The sequence below is a fragment of the Oncorhynchus mykiss genome, chromosome 2 (genome assembly GCF_013265735.2).
Source record: "Oncorhynchus mykiss isolate Arlee chromosome 2, USDA_OmykA_1.1, whole genome shotgun sequence".
Classification (NCBI taxonomy): domain Eukaryota; kingdom Metazoa; phylum Chordata; class Actinopteri; order Salmoniformes; family Salmonidae; genus Oncorhynchus; species Oncorhynchus mykiss.
This window is the reverse complement of record NC_048566.1, coordinates 83,683,269-83,695,631: the sequence shown is the minus strand read 5'-3', so window position 1 is coordinate 83,695,631 and position 12,363 is coordinate 83,683,269.

Sequence of the window (12,363 nt, the reverse complement as noted above, 5' to 3'; positions counted from 1 at the left end):
GGCACTGTATATGTATATATATATATGTGTGTGTGTGTGTGTGTTGGTCGCCCAGGCCTGGTTTAGCCTAGGCTACAGCTTGCAATGGTAAAGCACTAAGCGGTAACACATCAGACACCACAGGATGTCCTGACCTTGCCTTGTGATACTGCCTACCTACATACATACCCCCTCTCTTTGGTCACATCGCCTGGGGGACTGCAGGCACAGCTGTGGGGGAGCATCTCACTCACTGTGTGTGTGTGTGTGTGTGTGTGTGTGTGTGTGTGTGTGTGTGTGTGTGCGTGCATGTGCATTCTCTGCCTGGGAGAGTTGCAGCAGAGTGAACATGGCAGAGGAGAGCAGACACCAGAGCCCCTCACTACAGCCATCACTCATCCTCTCTCACTGCTGAACTCTGTGTGACCTTCCCCTTCTCTCCCCTGGAAGGAACAGTTCACTATTTGGCACCTCAGTGTTTCACCTTAAAGTGACAGAAACCTATTTTCTCTACACTCCCTTTTTGATCAGCTTGAACCCTGTTTAAGGATTGGGATTGAAACAACTACCTGTAAAGATGAACGAACAGTAATTTGGTTCCTTTGTCTAGCTATGTGTTGTCCTCTTCCCCAATCTCTGTAATTTCTCTCCCTGACAGAAGGCAATAGTTGCCTGGAGGAGGGTCAGGACACCAGTTGGCATGAATAGACACATTTTTGTCCCAGCTCCAACTTTCTCTGCTCTGTGTGCCTGCCTCCCTCCACTCACTGTAACATCTCACTTTTTCCCTCCCTGCTGCCCTCTAAGTCACAGCAGTCATTCTTTACATTTACTGGCAGCTCTCTGTGACTCAACAATGAATAGAAGACATTATGCCAAAGCACAAACATGTATAAAGCTGTTCTTTAGAGTGACATTTAAAACAACAGATAGGTCTATAGATCTATAATTGTATTGATTTGTAAACTCAGAATGACTGGATGCAATGACCTGAGAAAGTAGCTTGAAGCCGTTCTATCTTCATGTGGCTACTTCAGAATATATTACATTTCCATTGGGCTGAGTGAATAAAATTGGCTTATTCTGGTAATAGCTTGAGGCGATATATAAATAAAAGAGAGAGAGAAAGAAAGAGAGAAAGAAAGAGAGAGAGCGAGAAAGAGAGAGAGAGGGAGTGAGAGAGAGAGAAAGAGAGAGAAAGAGAGAGAGATAGCAAACTTGACCTGAGGGGACAGAGTTGAATGGAAACCAGAGTCTGGACACATATCACTTTGAATCTGATTTGTATTGGTGAAAGTGACTCATGGCCAGCTGAAGTGTTATTAGGGATACTCAGAAGGAGAAAACAAAGACATTAAAGCAGAGGAGGGGGAGTGACAAACTTGATCCCCTCTAAAGTTAAAAGCCTTGTCAACACAAACATTAAAATAAACAGTGCCTTCAGAAAGTATTCATACCCCTTGATTTATTCCACATTTTGTTGTGTTACAGCTTGAATTTGAAATTGATTCAATTTAGATTTTTTTTTATCACTGGCCTATACACAATACCCCTTTTTGTCAAAGTGGAATCATTTATTAAAGATTAAAAGCTGAAACGTATTGAGTCAATAAGTATTCAACCTCTTTGTTATGGCAATCCTAAATAAGTTCAGGAGTAAAAATGTGCTTAACAAGTCACATAAGTTGCATGGACTCACTCTGTGTGCAATAATAGTGTTTAACATGATTTTTGATTGCCTTCTTTAAAAATTATACAATTATCTGTAAGGTCCCTCAGTCGAGCAGTGAATTTCAAACACAGATTCAACCACAAAGACCAATGCCTCGGAATGAAGGGCACCTATTGGTAGACGGGTAAAAGAAAAAGAAGCAGACATTGACTATCCCTTTGAGCATGGTAAAGTTATTAATGACACTTTGGTTGGTGTATCAATACACAAAGATAGAGGCGTCTGTCCTAACTCAGTTGCCGGAGGCGAAGGAAACCATTCAGGGTTTCACCATGAGGCCAATCGTGATTTTAAAATAGTTACAGAGTTTAATGGCTGAGGATGGGTCAACAGTGTAGTTATTCCACAATACTAACCTAATTGACAGAGTGAAAATGAAGTTTTTTCAGAATACAAATATTCCAAAACATGCACCCTGGTTGCAACAAGGCACTGAAGTAATACTGCAAAGAATTTGACAAAGCAATTCACTTTTTGTAATGATTACAAATCCAATACAACACATTACTGAGCACAACTCTCCATATATTAAAGCATAGTGATGGCTGCATCATGTTAATGGTATGCTTCTAATCCTTTAGGACTGGGAAGTTTTTCAGGGGGAAAAACAAACGATATGGAGCTAAGCAGAGGCAAAATCCTAGTGGAAAGACTGGTTCTGTCTGCTTTTCACCAGACACTGGGAGATTAATTCACATTTCATCAGGACGGTGACATAAAACATAAGGCCAAATCTACACTGGAGTTGCTTACCAAGAAGACAGTGAATGTTCCTGAGTGGACAAGTTACAGACTGACTTAAATCTACTTAAGAATATACGGCAAGACCTGAAAATTGTTGTCTAGCAATGATAAACGACCAATTTGACAGAGCTTGAAGAATTTTGAAAAGAATAATGGGCAAATGTGGCACAATCCAGGTGTGGAAGGCTCTTAGAGACTTACCCAGAAATACTCACAGCTGTATTCGCTGGCAAAGGTGCTTCTACAAAGTGTTGACTCAGGGGGTTGAATACTTATGTAAATGAGATATTTCGCTATTTAATTTTCAATACATTTTCAAAAATGTCTAAAAACATGTTTTCACTTCATGGGGTTATTGTGTGTAGATGGGTAAGGTAAACTCTAGCTGTAACACAACAAAATGTGGAATAAGTCAAGAGTTATTATAAGGGTACAAGGCAAGGCCCAGATGCAGACACCTGAGGCAGATGGTTTGAATCTTCGATATTTATTATAATCCGAAAGGGTAGGCAAGAGAATGTTAGTGGACAGACAAATGGTCAAAACCAGTTCAGAGTCCAGGAGGTACAGTGTGGCAGGCAGGTTTGAGATCAAAGCAGGCAGAATGGTCAGGCAGGCGGGTACAAAGTCCAGAAACAGGCAAGGGTCCAGGAGGTACAGTGTGGCAGGCAGGTTTGAGGTCAAAGCAGGCAGAATGGTCAGGCAGGTGGGTACAAAGTCCAGAAACAGGCAAGGGTCAAAACCAGTTCAGAGTCCAGGAGGTACAGTGTGGCAGGCAGGTTTGTGGTCAAAGTAGGCAGAATGGTCAGGCAGGCGGGTACAAAGTCCAGAAACAGGCCAGGGTCAAAACTGGGAGGACTAGCAAAAAGAGGATAGAAAAAGCAGGAGTACGGGGAAAAACACGCTGGTTGACTTGAACATACAAGACAAACGGGCAAAGAGAGACAGGAAACACAGAGATAAATACACCGGGGAAAATAAGTGACACCTGGAAGGGGTGGAGACAATCACAAGGACAGGTTGAACAGATCAGGGAGTGACAGGTATGAATACTTCTTAAGGCAGCCTATGTGTTCAATTTGCCAACTTAAAAGCTGCGACCTACTCAGTTGGGCCTCTTGTTTACCCAGAGGGGATCTGGGTACAAATACATAAAACATACATTATTTGGTATGTAATTGAAAGGCAATGATGTGAGAGTCCTCCCTTTATTGACTCACTATCATCTCTCAAATAAAGAGATAAATTAGGCCAAGTAGATAACATATAACCATGTCCAGATAATACACAATGACTGTGGAGGCATAACACGGAGTTAACATGACAAATAAAGAGATACATTAGGCCAAGTAGATAACATATAACCATGTCCAGATAATACACAATGACTGTGGAGGCATAACACGGAGTTAACATGACAAATAAAGAGATAAATTAGGCCAAGTAGATAACATATAACCATGTCCAGATAATACACAATGACTGTGGAGTCATAACATGGAGTTAACATGACAAATCAACAAGTATACATACATGCAGTATTCCCTTCACACTGTGATGAGAAGTAGGCATTGGGTTCGTGTGAATGGCTTTTTCTAGCCATCTCTCTCACCCAGACAGGCACTAGCCCTGGTACTGATCTTGACTGAATGGCTCTGCACTACAGTAATGACAGTCAGAAGGGATGGCTGGACGCGGAGACACATGTCTGTTCTGGGCTCTTCAAACGTCCACTCTAAACTCCCACTACGTGTGAATAAAGAGGACAGGAAGTGGCAGTTTGGCAGCTCCAACCAGGAGTGTCACTCTCAATTGCGTCCCCTGCCAACTCCAGACACGTCGCATGGCCGAGGAGGTCACGGCGCTGGCTCCGCTCTCTTGCTACTTCTTTCAGGCGCTCCGTCTCCTCGAGAGGTTGGCAACGCCACCTACACGACACCACGCATTCGGGATGAGACAGACTGACATACGGAAGACGCAGAGGGAGACCGACGGCCCATTTTTGAAAGCTCTGATAAAACATGAGGATGTCTTGTTGGATTAGCCTGACGCACTGTGTCAAAATGTCTGCCGTGTCTAACCACTGTGTCTGGATTGCAGAGGAGAGGAAAGGATGTCCTGAGCTGGCCTTCTTACCTTCTCTGTCCAGAAGCTGAATCCTCATCCTAAAGGACGTTTAAGATGTTTTCAGATGGAAAAAATACATTCTCAGTTTAGCTAAAAAAAAAGCCTTTTTAGCTTTAAGGAGTGACTTGACTTATCCAAATATTGGTCTCTGTATGCTCTCTCTGTCTCTGGTATACATTAATGTCAAGATACTGTAAATGTTCATTTTACAGAATTTGTAAGGCCTCTTTTGTTTATACATGTCTATTTTTGACCCATATAAATCTTGTATGCATCTGTGCAGTAGGCTACAATGTGAGTGTGGAGGGAATAAAAGCCACAACATACTGTAAACACATGCCAACAGCATCCCATTGTTGAACTGTAACCCAAAATGTTATCTGCTAAAATGCTTCATAATACAGAGGCTCAAGAATGAGGATTTCAAATTCACAGCTCCATGTGTAAATTGTCTCAAACAGCGTATGATTCTTGAACGTAATAATCCCTTGGCAAATAGAAGGCTTGATAAATTCAATTAACGCTTTATTAGGATAGTCCATCTGTAGATGCTCTACAGACTATCTACAGTAAACATGTCAACTAACTATCTACGAACCCTAACCATAGCCCTTAACCCTTCTCCTAACCCTAAACTTAACCCTAGTCCTAACCTTTATTTTAAACTTAACCCTAATTGTAACTTTAGCAAGCAGTTGCATATCAACAGATAGTTTATTGATAGTATGACCATCTGCAGATGGATAATCCGGACTATCCAAATATAGTGTGGCCTAAACTGATTTAGATTTGGGCCAAATCATTAATTTGCTTTCACACTAATGTGACTTGATCAGAGCCTGTCCAAACCATAATGACAGTTGAGATTCATTTTGTCAGCCTTGTAATCATACCTTATTGATGTGGTTGCTCTGAAATGGCACATTGGAAAAAGCAGTCACCACTACAGGCAACAGTTTCATATAGTGGCCATGTCACTGGACATTCAATTCTATTCTGTAATGTGGATCTGTTGCAATAATTGTTTTACACACGCACAAACGCACGCACACACACACACACACGCACGCGCACACACGCACGCACGCACGCACGCACGCACGCGCACCCACCCACCCACACACACACACCCCCACACACACACACACACACACCCCCACACACACACACACACACACACACACACACACACACACACACACACACACACACACACACACACACACACACACACACACACACACAAACAGGTGCGCTTGCATTAAGCTGATTTATGGAAGGGTAATGCAATTATTCCTATGCCTTAGCTGGAGGGTATTTTTATCCACAAAAACTCATCAGAAAAACATGATAACAAATCAAAAGTGATTTACCAGATAGTTTAATAAAGGTGGCATCAAAGAGGTATCTATCAGAGGGGTGGCAGAGTGTGGACGTGGTGCCATGTGGGCAGCGTGGTGCCAGCCAGGCGAGGTGCCAGTCGGTCCGAGATGTATCCTCCATGCCAGCGCCCTGAGGGGGTGTCCTCATCACAAGGACAGGGAGGTCGTTAGGACCAGCTGTACTAAATCACCCCCCCCCCCACAGGCCCACTGACTGTCATAGTCGACAGGGCAGGAGAACACAAAGACAGAGCCTGCATCCCAATAATCTGTCATTTCTCAGTGGTACAAGTAATATGGTGGAAAGTCCCTACTGTAACTATTTTTAAAATTGTGGTAAGCAGTATACAAGAGGACGCTTCAGAAAGGACAGATTATTGGGATGCATGGAGGGAGGGAGAGCTACAGAGCAATGTGCAGGGTGAGTCAGTGGACTCGTCAGAGGTTTGGCTCGCAGACTCTAAGATATGATGGTGTCATGACACCTCTCCAGTTTTTGAAAGCTCATAGTATCAACAAAGCTTTAAATCGAGTGACTTATATGCCTTAAATGCATTCTAGGCTTTCACACATTGTTTACTTTCCAGTGCGAAGTAAACAATGCCAGCCATTATCTAGATGTATTGTTCATGTTTCTTCCAGTGCCTCTCTAAAAAAGACAGCATGGTGAGCTGAGGTAGATTTTCCATTCAGTCAGCACTTCTGTACTGCTGGAGAGATTTCTTAAGGTACCACTTAATGTGCTAGGAGACAGGATCTAATGGATTGATACACAGGTTTTGACATGCTATTTGAGCATGGAGCTCACTATAATTGGTAATGTCATTGTGCATTAAACTAACGATATAAAGAGTAGTGCCCTGAGAAGAGTGTCTTTAGTAAATCTGTCAGATATCAGAGCAAAACGCTTCTGACAGCTATCTCAGGATGGAGGTGTCGTGCCGGGCCTCACTGCAACTCAGCAGCATGAAACCCTTCCCGCCAGTCACAGGAAATTTGTTACATCTGATTTTTTTTCTCCTCTTTGTCTCTTTTCAACATTCTCCTTTTTCGTTCATCTCCTTGGCTTGTCCTTTAGGATAACTCATGTAATACGCTAAATGTTGACTTTTTAACATTTTCAGGTAAAGCAAAGGATTAGGTGTTACAAAGGGTTATGTGTAGTAAGGGACAGGCCATTGACCATGACACCGGCTGTCATCATAGGATGTGTTGATCCCTTTCTTTCAGAGGACACAGAGGTCAAGGGGCAAAGGTAAAGCCATCTCAGCACTACCCATGATTCCCTCTGTACTGTCATTAAGCATCATGTCACCTCGGATGGAGTGGCCGCAGTGCGAAGAGACACCATCCCAAGAAGCACGCAAGGGTTCTAAGAAAATCAAAGATCAGAGTGGAGTGTGCGATACAGTTGATAATCAAAGTAATCCGTAATCAGATTGGACATAGGAGTTGTTGTGTCTTTCTCGTAAATCCATTGTTCTTGTCACCAAGTAATCGTAGGTCATCAATTTTATTTTCCAATGATTGCACGTTAGCAAGAAGAACGAATGGCAGTGGATTCCGGATTCTCAGGAGGCTGCCCGATCTGCGGCCCCTTTTCCAGCGTCTTTTCTTCATGCCAAAGGATCAGGGCCTGTTCCAGTAAAAGCGTTTACTCACCACGGACTGGAAGAAACTTTTTCCTTTAACGAGTCCGACGAGAAGGATATATTTTCACTGGAACAGGCCCAGACCATCCTACCAACGGGACATTAAAAACTGTAACATGTTCCCTTGAGACATGGCTGAACGAAGATACGGACAATATAGAGCTAGCGAGATTTTCCATGCACCGGCAGAACAGAGACGCTACCTCTGGTAAGACCAGGGGTGGTGGTGTGTGTCTATTTGTCAATAACGGTGCACAATGTCTAATATTAAAGAAGTCTTGAGGTATTGCTCGTCTGAGGTAGAGTACCTTATGATAAGCTGTAGACCACACTACCTACCAAGAGAGTTCTCATCTGTATTATTTGTAGCCGTCTATTTACCACAACAGAACAAAGCTGGCACTAAGACCACTCTCAACCAACTCTATAAGGCCATAAGCAAAGAAGAAAATGCTTTCCCAAAAGCGGCGCTCCTAGTGGCCGGGGACTTTATTGCAGGCAAACTTAAATCAGTTTTACCTCATTTTTACCAGCATGTCACATGTGCAACCAGGGGGGGAATCCTAGACCACCTTTACTCCACACACAGAGATGCATACAAAGTTCTCCCCCACCCCCCATTTGGAAAATCTGACCATATTTATAACCTCCTGATTCCTGCTTACAAGCAAAAACTAAAGCAGGAAGTAGCAGTGACTCGTTCAATACGGAAGTTGTCAGATGACGCGGATACTACACTACAGGACTGTTGTGCTACCACAGACTGGAAATATGTTCCGGGATTCAATGGCATTGAGGAGAACACCACCTCAGTCATCGGCTTCATCAATAAGTGCATTGACGACATCGTCCCCACAGTGACTGTACGTACATATCCCAACCAGAAGCCAAGGATTACAGGCAACATCGGCATTGAGCTAAATACTAGAGCTGCCACTTTCAAGGAGCGGGACACTAATCCGGACACTCATAAGAATTCCCGCTATGCCCTCAGACTAACCATCAAACAAGCAAAGCGTCATTACAGGTTTAAGATTGAATCGTACTAGCTGCCCAGTGACGAGAGCCTACCAGATGAGCTAAATGCCTTTTATGCTTGCTTTGAGGCAAGCAACACTGAAGCATGCACGAGAGCACCAGCTGTTCTGGATGACTGTGTGATAACGCTCTCGGTAGCCGATGTGAACAAAACCTTTAAATAGGTCAACATTCACAAAGCCGCTTGGCCAGACGGATTACCAGGACATGTACTCAAAGCATGCACGGACCAACTGGCAGGTGTCTTATCTGACATTTTCAACCTCTCCCTGACCAAGTCTGTAATACCTACATGTTTCAAGCAGACCACCATAGTCCCTGTGCCCAAGGAAGCGAAGGTAACCAGCCTAAATGATTATCGCCCCGTGGCACTCACGTCGGTAGCCATGAAGTGCTAGGCTGGTCATGGCTCACATCAACAGCATCACCCCGGACACCATAGACCCACTCCAATTCGCATACCGCCCCAACAGATCCACAGATGACGCAATCTCAATCGCACTCCACACTGCCCTTTCTCACCTGGACAAAAGGAACACCTATGTGAGAATGCTGTTCATTGACTACAGCTGAGCGTTCAACACCATAGTGCCCACTATAGCTCATTACTAAGCTAAGGACCCTGGGACTAAACACCTCCCTCTGCAAATGGATCCTGAACTTCCTGACGGGCCAGCCCCAAGTGGGCCGCCCCCAAGGGGCCAACATCATGTCTGCCACGCTGATCCTTAACACTGGGGCGTCTCAGGGGTGTGTACTTAGTCCTCTCCTGTATTCCCTGTTCACCCACGACTGCGTGGCCAAACACGACTCCAACACCATCATTCAGTTTGCTGACGACACAAGAGTGGTAGGCCTGATCACCGACAACGATGCGACAGCCTATACGGAGGAGGTCAGAGAACTGGCAGTGTGGTGCCAGGACAACAACCTCTCCCTCAATGTGAGCAAGACAAAGGAGCTGGTCGTGGACTACAGGAAAAAGCGGGCCGAACAGGCCCCCATTAACATTGACGGGGCTGTAGTGGAGTGGGTCGAAGAGATTTAAGTACCTTGGTGTCCACATCACCAACGAACTATCATGGTCCAAACATACCAAGACAGTCGTGAAGAGGGCATGACAAAACCTTTTCCTCCTCAGGAGACTGAAAAGATTTGGCATGGGTCCCCAGATCCTCAAACGGTTGCATCACCGCCTGGTATGGCAACTGTTCGGCATCTGACCGTAAGGCACTACAGAGGGAAGTGTGAATGGTCCAGTACATCACTAGGGCCAAGCTTCCTGCCATCCAGTACCTATATAATAAGCGGTGTCAGAGGAAAGCTCATAAAATTGTCAGAGACTCCAGTCACCCAAGTTATAGACTGTTCTCTCTGCTACCGCACGGCAAGTGGTACCGGAACGCCAAGTCTAGGACCAAAAGGCTCCTTTAACAGCTTCTACCCCCAAGCCATAAGACTGCTGAGCAACTCATAAAATAGCCACCGGACAATTAACATTGACCTCCCACTTTTGTACACTGCTGCTACTCGCTGTTTGTTTGTTACCTATGCATAGTCACTTTGCCCTCATCTACATGTACAGATTTCCTCAACTAGCCCACTGACTCGGTACCGGTGCCCCCTGTATATAGCCTCGTTATTGTTATTCTTATTGTGTTACTTTTAATTATTACTTTTTATTTCAGCCTACTTGGTAAATATCTTCTTAACTCTTCTTGAACTGCTCTGTTGGTTAAGGGCTTGTAGTAAGCATTTCACTGCACATGTGACAAATAAAGTTTGATTTGATTTGATTTATGTCAGTCCCTCCAGGACTACCAACAGTCCACTCTATATTATGTGAATATATTATGTGCAAATTTGACCAATCACTGCACTATTTCCGCATAATACAGTAACATCATCGCAATGTTATTACATAAAACGGACCCATCTCCGCAATACAAACAGAGGGCTTGCAATTTCAACCAACCACCTCACATTAAAGTCAGCGCCTTTTCGCGATGAATTTGACAAAATCGTTGCATATTGCCATGCAAAATGTCAGAATTGCCCAGTAACATCAAGCATTTTTGCTTGCAAATCTCACAAAAGATCCCTGCAAAATCCTGAAGGGACTGATATAAATATTTTAGTGTTACTTGGCCCAGATAATAACAACACATTCATTGAATCAATGGCCCACAATGTAATTGGTTTCAAGAATGATTTAGACATAGTTTTATCTCTATGGATTTAGACATGCATATATACAGAAAAATAGACCAAGTATTTTACACTATCACTAGCATTTTGACACCGGTGCAGTGTATGCATGGCTCGATCCAAATCAACCCCCTGAAACAACGGCAGCCATTTTGTTTTCCTAAAACACTGAGCTGTCTGCCCTGTCAGTCAGCCTCTCTGTTCAGATTGGTGTGATGGCTCTGATGCTCTTCTTTCATTAGTCTGGGCCTGTCCGTCCGCCACACTAACACAAATCACATTGACATCCTAACTCGTCAGATACACACAGAGCAATTTAACTGATATTCATTAGAGAGATGACAAGAGCTGATGGGCCTCTCTGGAGGAAGAGAGGGGACTCATTTCTCCCTCTCTATCTCTCCACCCGCCTGCACAACGCTGAGTGACTTTGTTTTGGGATCAGTGAGGCGTGGCATCGGCTGTCCCTTTCCTCGGCTCGGGTATCCTCGAGACAAAGAAGAGACATCTCATCTCATCTGAATTACTTTCTACAATATAAAACCATCTAGAAGCATTCTCCTCAATCTCCTGAAATGTCGCTTTTCAAGGGCTAAGGCAGTTGCTTAGCCTACCTAACGGTCTGTATTAATGCTCATTCAAACAGAAGTCCAATAATTTAGGACTTTCTCCTCAAGCCCCTCATTAACCCCATAGTGTCAACTATCTTATCTTCGCCCTAAAAATCTTAGCCGTGTTCCCCAAGAAGTCAATACGATTCACTCACCCATCAATTCCTAAGGCGTTAGCAACAAACACTTAGATTCAGGGCTATACCTTTAAGTCACAGAATACTGTATACATGTTCATGTCCTCAGTTGTATGTTCTGCACAACAGTGTTGTCAGCTGAACTATACTATAATCAATGATGTGTTACGCCCCATCTTTCAATGGTCAGTCTTTATTAGCTAGAGGCTTTACTCAGCTAGTCTGAAGTGACTGCTCACAAGGTCCCCATGCAACGTTATCACAACATATTCCAAAAGTCTGAGGCGGTAATGAGTTTGTGTGAGAAGACAGGTTCAGGACAGTGTGTGTTAATTAATGTGTTACCGGATGAGAGGAACTGAAGCGAGAGGAGATTTAAAAGAGTAAATGGTGTGTTGCTTGAGCAGACTGTCCTCTGTGAGTGAGGAGAGAGAACAGGGGGTTAGTCTGGGCAACTGCATCACTCACCATAGTAACCAAGCCAACTCAAAGCCAGATCACTCAGTTTAGACCAATAAAGAAATATGTTGTGGCTTGTCAATGTAGCATTGTATCGGAATTAAAAAATGTATTTTAAAAAATAATACAAAAGGCATTTGAGGAAGGCCCCAAAAATTGTCAAACACTCCAGTCACCCAAGTCATAGACTGTTCTCTCTGCTACCGCATGGCAAGCAGTACCAGAGCACCAAGTCTAAGACCAAAAGGCTCCTTAACAGCTTCTACCCCCAGGCCATAACACTGCTGAACAATT